This window comes from Thamnophis sirtalis, unplaced genomic scaffold (genome assembly GCF_051295495.1).
Source record: "Thamnophis sirtalis isolate CommonGarterSnake01/CBP01778 unplaced genomic scaffold, rThaSir2_p1.2 scaffold_2, whole genome shotgun sequence".
In the NCBI taxonomy this organism is placed as follows: Eukaryota; Metazoa; Chordata; class Lepidosauria; order Squamata; family Natricidae; genus Thamnophis; species Thamnophis sirtalis.
The window spans coordinates 115,416,028-115,428,893 of record NW_028261382.1 but is presented as its reverse complement, the minus strand read 5'-3'; positions in this window follow the sequence as shown (position 1 = coordinate 115,428,893).

Genomic DNA, 12,866 nt, shown 5'->3' with positions numbered 1-12,866 from the left:
AACCTGGATTCAGAGCACAGCCTAGAGAGTTGCCCCTGCATGGCCCCATGGGAGTCTGACAATCAATCAGAATACATTTCTTACACAGGAACAGGAAACAGAGAGGTGGGACTGAACAGGTTATAAAAAGCCTAGCAAGCCCCTCCCTCAGCCCTTCACTTCTTCTCCACCAACACTGAAGCATGTGATCACCTTTTCTGTTCAGGACTCAAGCCATGCGGCCCTGTCCACCAATAAACCATCTTTCCAAGCAGCCTCCATGTCTCCAGTGTCTTTTCCCCCACTTGGAGCCGAACCCAGAAGGACATTTCTTTCATCAGGGGGAAAAGGAGAAAAAGAAAGAAAAGCATTGACCTGCAGTTCATTTTAGTGCAGTAGAATAAGGTATTAACATACAGTCTCAACTTTTTGGTTTTTGGTATAGTAATGTATACTAGCCAGTTCGATAACAACGAACTTATCTAATCAGCAAAACCTAAAGTGAACGTTTCATTTTTTTCCCACCTCAAGCACAAAGTCCAGAAGGGGTTTCCAAGTAGAAACAAGGTTACTATAAAGCCCTTCATGGTATTGGACCTGGGTACTTGAGAGACCGCCTGCTGCCAATTACCTCCAATAGACTGATTAGATACCACAGATTAGGCCTCCTCCGAATTCCATCCGCCGGCCAATACCGACTGGCGACTACCCGGAGGAGAGCCTTCTCTGTGGCTGCTCCGACCCTCTGGAACGAACTCCCCGTGGGGATTTGAACCCTCACCACCCTCCAGGCCTTCCGTAAAGCCCTTAAAACCTGGCTATTCTGGCAGGCCTGGGGCTAAAGAGCTTCTGCCCCCCCCTTCTCGAATGGTACGGTTGTTGTGTGTTTTAAATTGTGTATTGTTTGTTGTCTTTGTTATCCCCTGTTTGTACCTCCTTTCCCTTGACTGAGTTGTGAGCCGCCCTGAGTCCCCTTCGGGGAAAAGGGCGGCATATAAATGAAATAAATCCTAATCCTAATCCTAGTTCTATTCTTTTCTTTAATTAAAACAGAAGAGCGCCCATAGTATATTGAGGAGCATCTCTAATGCATCAGCAATGTTTATTTTTAGATTCCCCCCCCACTGTGATGTCATCTGTAACTCTCTCCAGCAATTAACCATTCACCCTGTGCCTAACATGACCCTTTTGAGCTTCTTGTATCCTGTGTCTACATTTTTATGACTCAATACTCAATTTCACGGGGATCCTTCCATATCATCAGGAGTGCCATATTTTCCTTTCCTCCCCCACCCCCCCGCTTTCCTTCTCTATTACAACAAGGGTTGTGCCTGACCATAAAACCCAAACATCACAATTTAATTTGAGGTCCAAGCCACAAGAAAGTGTGTGTGTATGTGTGTGTGTGCGTGTGCGTGTGTCTGTGTGTGCGAGAGAAAGACAGGAACAGGAACAGGAACAGAGAAAGGGAGATGGTGAAGTCATCCCATTCAGCAGATAGAAAAAGTTTTCCTCTCCCATCTTATGGAAGGAGGCCCAAGGTAGCATAGGCTAGACAAAAATCAGGAATCTAATAATACCTTTCCCCATTTTTATTAAAAGGCAAATGTTCTTGTGAACTGGGGCTCATTTAATCAGGTTCAGAAAGATGTAGGATTTAAGCTGGGTGAGCTGGGGATGCAGTAAAGGAGGGCAGATTGTGCACAAAATAATTAATGTAAGTTAGCCCACACTCCTCTCCTAGGAAAATGAGATATTTTAGGAAATATTAAAAGGGCAGAATATTTGCCCTGAAAGGGAGGCAGAAACTCAGCCCCCTCACGCCCCAATCTTTGTCAATGGGACATTAAGGCCAGGGACAGTCTATTCCATATAAAAAAAAAGATCTACCTCCTTCAGGCAGAGCCATAGTAGGAATTGCCCAAAGCCCTTTCATTACACCATCACCCAGCAAGAGTCAACCAAGCATGGGACTCAAAGACAACCTACAAAGTTACCCCTGCATGGCCCAACAGAGTGTATAAATCTATCTCTATCTCTCACCCATGTGCCTTTTTGACCAGGATCTCAAAACATGTGGTCTTGCCCACCACCATTAAACCATCTTTCCAAGCAGTCTCCATGTTTCCAGTGTCTTTCTCCCCACTTGGGACTGAACCCAGATGGACGTTTCTTCCAACAGTACAAAGTTATGAATGAAAGGGAATATATGTGTCCCAGTATAATGTTGTAGGATCCACTCTGGGTCAATAACCAGGACCAGAGGTTTAGTCCTCTGTGCTTTTGGACTCATGTTGTAACCCATTCTCAGGGAAGACTGTCTTTCTCGCCAGAATTTCTGCCTTCTGGTGACAGAGAAGTTCCCTGGGGATGGGCTCCAGCATGAGCCCATCCCCAGGGAACTGGGGGCCGAGGTGGCGCAGTGGTTAGAGTGCAGTACTGCAGGCCACTTCAGCTGACTGTTATCTGCAGTTCAGCTGTTCAAATGTCACCGGCTCAGGGTTGACTCAGCCTTCCATCCTTCCGAGGTGGGTGAAATGAGGACCCGGATTGTTGTTGGGGGCAATATGCTGACTCTGTAAACCGCTTAGAGAGGGCTGAAAGCCCTATGAAGCGGTATATAAGTCTAACTGCTATTGATATTGCTAATTTGAAAACTTAAAAGACTAAACCTTTGGTTCTGGTAACTGACCCAGATTAGATCCTACAATGTACAAAGTAATAACACGGCATTTCAGCCTCTTGTGAGCCTCCATAAGTGGGCCTCAAGGTGACTATTACACAAATGTCTGAGAGATGGTTGGATTCACACATATTAAAAGGTCTAAGACTACCCTAAAGTGTCTCAACAAGTACAATAGGTTTTTAACACATTATCATTGTTAATCGACAAGGTGCTAGTAATTTGTCTCGTATATAACTGAATTTTGTAACTAACCTGTTTTTTCCCCTTCCTTTTCCTCCCTTTAATGCCTTTTAATAAAATATGCTGGCTAGAAAAGATATCACCTGATTTTTGGCTTTCCTGCCTTGATAATCTTCAAATTCAAATTTATTTAGCTAGTTTTAGCTGGTTTTGAAAAGCTAAGGTAGGTAAAAACACAGACGTCTGAAAAATTGCAAATATATGTTCTCAATGCTAATTAAGTGCTGCAATCAGTTCCAATAGACTAGATAAATGGATGGATGGATGGATGGATGGATGGATGGATGGATGGATGGGCAGGCAGGCAGACAGGCAGACATGCAGGGTTTTCATGAGCTGTAAGCCATAATCATCACAATTATGACAAATCACAGCTTGAACTATTTTGCTTTGCATGTAATGAGTCTATCTCATATATTAGTTTCACCTTTTAAGTATCATTATTGGAATAAATGAACTTTTGCAGGATATTCTAATTTTTCGAGTTTCACTTGTATGTTTTCAACATATCTATTGCATATTTACTGCACTCTATTCTTTGCATGGAAAAGACAATTGGCGGAATCACAGGATACGCTATATTGATCAGAATTCCACCGAAAATGCAATGAGAAGAAACTTAATGCAGGTCACTTAGGCATCACTAAATAAGGAAATGCACAAGATATCTCTTTGGTAGTCATGGTTAAGTTCAAGTTTTTTAAAAGTGTGAGCTTTACCAGGGGAATAAACCTTTTTCAGATATTAATGGCTGAATCAACACTAATAAGAATTATTGGCAGATCTTTTTGAACTTGGACATAAATATTTAATTATTATACTTTAGATTGTTTTCAAAACACAATTCAAGATTGTGACTATAACTGATCCTACCAGATTGTGGCTGTTAATTGCTTTCAAAACTGAATGGTTAGATAGAGAAGTCCTAATGAAGTCATAAATCAACAAAAGCTTACAATTCACAGGGGAATGGTTTGCATTGTATAACATTATCCGGTATATTTTCAAAAAAATAAACCACTAAACACCAGTCAATGAAGACACAGTATTTATGGTTTTATTAACCAGTGAAATGGCTTCAGAAGTTGTGGGTTCTCCATCACTGGAGGCTTTTAAGAAGAAACTGGACAGCCACTTGTCTGGAATGGTATAGGGCAATGGTGTCAAAATCAAGGCCCAGGAGCCAGAACCAGTGGAGCGCTTAGATCTCGCTTGCTGGGCCACCCTGGAAACAGCAAAAGACCAGCCCGCAGTGCCTCTGCCCATGAAAATGGAGATTGGGAAGGCTGCATGCGGCACTGTTTTTGCTGGCAGAAGGTTGCAGGAGGCCGTAGCAGCCAAAACAAAACTCGGGAGCTCATTTTCACTGGCAGAGTGCTCGGGCCACCACAGGCACCCCTGACACAAGTGATGTTGAGCTGGCTCTGCCCACCATAGCCAAGCCCACCATGGCCAGGCCCACCTTGGCCAGGCCCACCATGGCCCCTGTTGTGGCCCAGCAGGAGCCATTGGAGCTGCAAACAGACTCCGACAGTGAGGGGCCTTATGAGTTGGCTCTGGAAGAGGTGGAGGACCCTGGACAGGGTTCCGACTCCGAGCAGGGCGCAGAAAGGCTGGTTGGCCACCAGGAGGTGCCTGAGGCATGGAGCAGCGGTGAGAGCCAAAGGGAATGTGCTCATGACGTCAGGCCTTGGAGTAGTGACAAGGAGACAAGGGAGGTGGTCCTGGATGCCCGGCAACGCCGGGCAGATCGACGGAGAAAACAGCTACACAGTTACAAAAGATAATTCGACCCAGCTGGTTGTAATTAGGCTCCTCTCAAGATTGTATTTAAGGAGGGACTCGGGGAGGAGTCTGATTTGCAGGATTCAACTTCATTCTTAATGCTGGAGAAGCTGTTATCTGTCTCTGTCGAAGTCTGATTTGCTGCCAAGGTTCTTATCTGTTTGTTATGCTTGGGCTTTCAGCCACCGAGATTTATGTTTCCTGCTAATAAAGTGCTGTAGAATTCCAGTTAAGCTTGTCTCGGCATTTGTTAGTGGACGGAGGAGTGGGTCAGAACAGCCCCACGTGGTCAAACAGAACCCTGATGCGGCCCTCAATGAAATCAAGTTTGACACTCCTGGTATAGGATCTCCTGTTTGAGGAAGGGGTTGGACTAGAAGACTCTCCCAACTCTGTTATTCTGTTATTTCTGTCACAGGACAACCTGATTCTACCCTACTAAATATAGTCCACCCAATTGATCTTGGATTGACCTTTATAAATATCAATTCTAAGTCAGACAACAACTTTGCATCCTCATTGTCTTGTTCTTAAAGAACTTTGCGCATCAGATGCAAAAGCAACCTATAAATCCCGCTTCAATTATCACTGAGGAGTGCAAGTTTTATTAGAAATCTATCCAGGATCCCAAGTGTGAATTAAATTAGATAATCAGAAGAGACAATCACAACCAGTAATTGTCTAGCAACAATAGCTGACATTTCAATCTTTGCAGTGGCAGAGGAATAGAGACACAATTAGGATGAACAGCAAGTCACTTCTAGCTAGGAGGAAAAACAGCAGTCTTGATGCTCACAGGAACTTCAGAAATAAAGTCAAGCATAGTAATTTTGTAAGCAGGCTGAAACTCCAAGACTGAGTTAGGGTTTAACTTTAGGCTCTATGACACAAAGCAAGTTGCCGGCGAAAATAGGAGGAGGAAGGCCTATCATGTATATTTGCCATCCTGAGTTACTTATAAAATAATAAAGGCAAATTAAAATTCTAATAATCAATAATAATGACTCAAAGATGTTTTTGCAAGAGGCAATGGGACTTTTTTCTTTGAAGACATTTCGCTTCTCATGCAAGAAGCTTCTTCAGCTCTGACAGGATAGTGGGGGATGGAAGGATTTATATTCCTTGCAGACAGTTGGTCATTTGCATTCTTTTAGAGGGTCTTTGAAGCCCTTAGAGGTTTATAGCAATAGCAGTTAGACTTATATACCGCTTCATAGGGCTTTCAGCCCTCTCTAAGCGGTTTACAGAGTCAGCATATCGCCCCCACAGTCTGGGTCCTCATTTCACCCACCTCGGAAGGATGGAAGGCTGAGTCAACCTTGAGCCAGTGAGATTAGAACCGCTGAACTGCAGATAACAGTCAGCTGAAGTGGCCTGCAGTACTGCACCCTAACCACTGTGCCACCTCGGCTCTTTCTTATCTGTGTCCTCAGGGTCACCTGAGTGGTGCTCCTGGTTTCTGTAGTCTGCACTTTTTCTCTGGTAATCCATTCCTACTCCCACAACATTCTAAGGGTGTTCACCCCAAATTGTATAGCTAAAGGTCTGTAGAGATTGTCAATCATCCAGGTCATAATTGTCCCAAAGGTGCTTTTTCGGGAGGCAACTGGACTTTCTTGGTTTTTCTTTGAAGTTGTTTTGATTCTCATCCATGCTGAAGAAGCTTCCTGGATGACGGAGTAGGAGTAGGAGTAGGTAGTGGTGGGGTTCAGTCAGTTCACACCAGTTCGGGAGAACCGGTTTTTAACTTTCTGAGCAGTTCGGTGAACTGGTTGTTGGAAGAAATCATTAGGGCAGAGAACCGGTTGTTAAATTATTTAAATCCCACAAATGGGAGGAGGAGGGGGGGAGGAGGAGGAGGAGGAGGAGGAGGAGGAGGAGGAGGAGGAGGAGGAGGAGAAGAAGAAGAAGAAGAAGAAGAAGAAGAAGAAGAAGAAGAAGAAGAAGAAGAAGAAGAAGAGTAGTAGTAGTAGTAGTAGTAGTAGTAGTAGTAGTAGTAGTAGTAGTAGTAGTAATTCAAAGCTTTATACTTAATTGCATACCTAGGAGTAAATAATGCATTTTCTGGGAATACTGAAGCAACTGGTAATACTATATTTAGGAAATATTTAAAGAAACAAGAAAAATAAACAGGGCCATAATTCTTACACACAACCAATAAATGATTTCAATATATAAGGTTAGAATGACCCCAGATGATTAGAGAACATGGCATCCATTCAAATTTGGCAAGTTCCTTCTCCTGGGAAAAGTGTGCTAAGCTTAAAAATAATGCCTCAATTTTATATATATATGTTAGCATCCCTATATTTAGGAACCCTTTGCCCATGAGGACTAGACACTGCTGCGATAATAGTAGCAGTGGGTGTGTAACAGGAAATCCATTTTTCCCCCAGACTGGTTCAAGTAGATACTCATAAACCAGAATAGCTAACAAGTAAAGAAAGTGCCCTTCTGAACTCCCCCTGAACTTTGGTGTGTCTGTTTCATAAAAAGCAGAGCTTAAAAATAATCTGATGAATTACCTGAACATCATTTTGAGACAATGGAAAGCAGACTAATAACTCTGGAGGCCTGATTCTTTCCTGGGGCAACCTGCAATTGACTAAATTATTTCTGCTTGGTTGCAAGCAAAGGAGACAACAGATCTGCAGGTTTATTTCTTTTCTCCTCTTGGATCTGCGTACTTGGGAGACCGCCTCCTGCCAATCACCTCCTCTCGACCCATAAGATCTCACAGATTAGGCCTCCTCCGAGTGCCATCTGCCAGCCAGTGCCGGCTGGCAACTACGCAGAGGAGAGCCTTTTCAGTAGCAGCTCCGACCCTCTGGAACGATCTCCCCGTGGAGATTCGTACCCTCACCACCCTTCAGACCTTCCGCACAGTCCTCAAGATCTGGCTATCCCGCCAGGCCTGGGGGTAAAGAGTATAATCCGCCCCCACCCGAATGTTGAATGAATGTTGCTCGATTTTAATTATACATTGTTTTTATATGTTATTGTATGTTTTCCCCTCCCATACAAGTTGTTAGCCGCCCTGAGTCCCCTCAGGGAAAAGGGCGGCCTATAAATAAACTCAACTACCAACTAACTAACTAACTACTTCTCCGTCAGTTTGCTCATCCTTGGCCCAGTTTTTCTCACTTAAGGACAGGTAGTCTTGGACTTACAACTGCAATTGAGCCTAAAATATATGTTGCTAAGTGAGACTTAGAAAATTTCATAATTTTGCCCTGCTGGACAATCTTTCTTGCCAGAGTTCTTAAGTGAATCTCTGCAGTTTGTTAAGTAAGTGGCACAGTTGTTAAGGGACAGTTAAGGGATGCACATTTGCAAAAGTTGTTAATAGGGTTGCTTTCCCATTGACCACAACTGAGCCCCAAATTTCTGTTGCTAAGCAAGACAGTTGTTGAGTGAATTTTGCCCCATTTTATAACATCTTATGATCTTTCTTGCCAGGGGTGTTAGGTGAAGCACTACAGTTGTTGAGTTAATAACATGGTTGATACCAAGGGTAGGATCCTACCCTTTTAACAACTGGTTCTCTTAGTATGCACTTTGCACGCTGTGAGCGCGTGCACAGTTTAGACCAGTGTTTCTCAACCTTGGCAACTTGAAGATGTCTGGACTCGCTGGCTGGGGAATTCTGGGAGTTGAAGTCCAGACATCTTCAAGTTGCCAAGGTTGAGAAACACTGGTTTAGACAATACCTACCTTCCCGATTGCTGCTTGGGAAGGAAAACAGCTGGGGTGCTGCAATCCACTCTCCTGCGCGACTCAGCTGAGAAGATAAAGGTAGGTAAATCCTACCCACTTGTGGGTGGGAGGGCAGGCCCAGTTGCTAGTGGGAGCAAACCGGTTCAGTTCTAGCTGATCTTCGGAGCTACGGTTTGCCTGAACCGGTAGTATCCCACCCCTGCTTGATACCGAATCTGACTTCCCTTTCGGTTTTGTCAGGAAAAAAAAGCAAAATTCACTAAACACCTGCCATTCTCGAGAAGATAAGATGTAAGATAACATAAGGTAAAAAGGGGAACCTTTATTGTCACTTTTTTCCGTAAAAACATTGACACACATTTTTTTTTAAAAATGAAATTGTGATCAAATGTCTCCAAGAGACATTTTTAAGTAACTTATATTTCTGCTCTTCTTCACTGATAGTACTATGGGGGATGGGGAACCGCACTCTGTTTTCTTTACGTAGAATAACCTATTTGATCAACCTCTATAATATCCACTCTTTTTTCATTCTTTTAGATTGTTTTCAGATTTCTTCAGCTTCTAACTTCTGGCTCCTCCAAGTGAGATCTAGCCACCTCTCCTCCTTTCTTCTTCTCCTTGCTCTGTAGCAATGCTGGGTTTTGGTACGCTGCAAAAAGGGCTGGGCATGCACCACCGTCACGCGCACTGTGCATGCTTGCACACTTACCACCTGCAATGCTCCAGCTGCTCAGCAGAGCATTGCATAGGCGCTGTATGCTGTGCATGTGCACGCATGCACAAATGGCCCATTTCCTTCAAATACAGGTAAGGAACAAGGGCGGGCAGGTGGGCCCTCCAAAGCACCATTCCGGTACGGTGGCTGCTGCTTCCGGCAGACACCAGTACGGGCGTACCGGGGCGTATCACCTAAAACCCACCACTACTCTGGAGCTTTACAGGTAGTGCTTGACTTACAACAGTTTGTTTAGGGTCCATTCAAGGTTACAATGGAACTGGGAAAAAAAAGACTTATGACCATTTTTCACACTTATAATTGTTGCAGCATCCCCATGGTCACATGATCAGAATTCAGATATTTGACAATTGGTTGCAGTGTCGCAGAAAAAAAAGTGACAATAAAGGTTAGCTTTTATCTTGTTATCTTACATCTTATCTTATCGAGAACGCACTTGAGAATATTCAAACCTGGGATGGGCTGTTCAGGAGCAGGAGCAGGTAAATCTATACTCATCTGGGGACTATTGACAAGCCATTGTGTTAGTAGACCAGTTTGGGGGAGTCTTATAAGCCAACAAATAAAACTTCCAAAATCAAATAAGAATGTGACTAGCTCATCTGTGGGTTTAGGTACTCTTAAACTCTGTATAGATGCTCCCTCTATAAAGAGGTGGAAGTAACATGCTTTAAGTGTATTTATTTGGCAATGCATGCCACTTTACTGTCAAAAAGTGTAGGTAATAAAATGGGCATCTGTCACTCTGTACATCATTTCTTGATTGACCTTGACCACGTATTTTTTAAAGTAAAGAGTGTCATGATGAACATTTGCGACCACTGTGAGTGTCAAGGCTGCTTCGCTTAATAACCAAGAAAGAAACCACTCAACTCCATTTTGCAGAATTAAGAGTACTTTTACTGATTATAAGTAAATAGAAGCTAAGCAAAGCTGGATCTGAGCAAATGCGCACACAAGCATTAGATATCAATACATGACCCATTCCCCTCCCCTTGGTAACCCCAGCCCATAGTCCAATCCAATATCTTCACAGCTGTCATGTGGGAGACATCTTCAAAAATCATCATCAGGTTGGTATGCCGGACAGTTGGCCTTGGCGGGAAACTCCTCTCCTTGCCACAGGCGCAGTAGATGGTGAGAACAACTCCCAATTAACAGTCTTCCTGTACAGAATATTTCCCACACCCAAATACCATGCCCTCCCTCCCCGATTCAATGGCAGCCAAAAAGCAAGCAGCAAAACAGAGGCTGACATTGAGCTTGTAATGTCCATGTTGACAAAGGGCCAACATGACCCATATTTGCTCCATCCATTTAAACTAGGATGATCGCTCACACATTACCCTTGTTTCCCCAAATTATCTTTACCAAATGGAAACACTTCTTGAGATCGCATGCCCCTCTGTGCAAGAAAGTCTATGTCAAATAAAATTAATCAAATAAAAAAGGACTACCATCAAGGAAATGGAATTGTAATAAAGAACCATCTTGAAGAATGAGCACAGCCAGAGGACTGCTGAGCCTGATTGGTTTGCTGGCCACAGACAACTTCAATATCCCGGCCATGCCACCAACTTTGGGTTCTTCACCTTGAACTGGATAGGGAATCAATGTTTTGGCCAGGGTGACAGGAGCTGTAGTCCTGTAAATCTAGAGGTGTCAAGTTGGACATGGTTGATGGAAAGCATGGGATTTACTTAAGCGTTGGCCATTCTCTGCATTTCTAAGCAGAATGGTGAGTTGATCCTTCATGCAGGCTGTTTGCTGCTGTTTCTCACCTTGTACCCTTGAGACGTTTATGCCATTTCCAGTAATTGAAAGGAAAGATGAAAGCAAGAGGAACATCTTTTTTCAACACTTTCCCCCTCCCAACTCTTCTTCAATAAATGTCACTCCAGTCTTAAGAGATCTATCCGTCTTCTAGGCAGTGTTTAACAGCTCCCTGAAGACTGGGAGGACTGGCTATTTGGGATGAAGAAGAGGAAACAAGTTTAATGCTTTGTGACAACGAATCAATATGGATTTTATTAAAGCTTTCAGAAAGATTTCAAGAACCATCTATAATGCGCGATGCCTCCTAGATTAAGCCAGATACAGATGGCTTTTTAGATTTGTCACTTTTCCCAAGACTAAGCTTACAATTGAGATAAAGCGGATGGATCCAGCGATGTCTTGGAAAACTGCTAAATCAGCAATTTAAGAGAGCCATTAAGTGGAGGAAAAATTCAGAAACCACACTTGAAGAATGAGATAGCCACATGTTTCAGATTCAGCGAAATAGCAAGAGGATTGTGTTCTTCCTACTAGCTGGAAAACCAATGCAGGTTTTGTGATGATACAACTTGACTTTAATGAAGAATCAAGCAAAGCACCCTTCAAAACTGCTTCATATAAAGGACATGCAGAGTGGTGAAATTCAAATATTTTTACTACCGGTTGTGTGGGCGTGGCTTGGTGGGCGTGGCAGGGGAAGGATACTGCAAAATCCCCATTACCTCCCCACTCCTGGGGCAGTGGTGGGTTCCGGATCCCGGTGGGCCTGGTGTCGCCCACATGGATACGCGCAGCACGTGCATACATCATACCTGCCTGCGACACCTTCACAAGCCTCCACGATGCTCCAGCTGCTCGGCGGAGCATCACGCAGGTGCCGTATGCACCATGCGCATGCGTGGAAGTGCCAAAGGCTTAAAGGACAGGTAAGGAGCTCTGGCAGGTGGGTGGGCCCTCTGGAGCACCATACAGAAATGGTATCAGGTGCTCCAGGCATACCGCCTGCAACCCACCACTGTCCTGGGGGGAAAGGATATTGCAAAATCCCCATTCCCACCCCACTCTGAGGCCAGCCAGAGGTGGTATTTGCCAGTTCTCCAAACTACTCAAAATTTCCGCTACCGGTTCTCCAGAACCTTTCAGAACCTGCTGAATTTCACCCCATAGCAGGCTCCACTCTCTCTAAAAGAAAAAGCAGGGGTCCCATGGCTTCATTTTGTTTTGCACCTCTGCTGCAATAGCCTCATTTTCTTCAAGGGACAGAATAGACAAAGAGAAGCTTTGAAGAGAAGAGGATTCCTCAAGACCAGACGAGTTGTTCCTTGGTCTCCGTGAGGCGAATCTCATTACAGTGGTACCTCAATCCTTGTCAGTAATTCATTCCAGAAGACACAACAAAATACTAAAATCAATGGGTACTGAGAAAAACAGGCGACTTACCAGGTGACCTGCAAGTCACAAGGGAGCCGATGCCAGGAAGTTCTTCCTTGCACATCGACTGCCAGAAGAAAGACAAGATTTCTGCTTCGAAACACGTCGAATACCAAATTCAATGCATTTTGAAGCAGTTAAGTGCTGAGGTACAACAGCAGGGGTGTCCAACTTGATTTCATTGAGGGCTGCATCAGGGTTTTTGTTTGACCTTGGGGAGATGAGGGGGGGTGGCCAGTGGGGGCATGGCCAGCATGACGTCACTTGTGTCAAAAGGGCTGTGGTGGCCCACGTGTTCTGCGAGTGAAAACAGACTCCTGAGCTCCATTTTCAGCTGCTGTAATGGCCTCCTGCAACCCTCTGCTAGTGAAAACAGAGCTCAGGGGGCATGCACGGCCCTTGCGAGCTCCGTTTTCACTGGTAGAGGTACCACAGGCCGGTCCTTCGCTATTTCCAGGGCGGCCCTGTGGGCCAGATCTAAGCACCCTGATGGCCGGATCTAGCCCCTGGGTC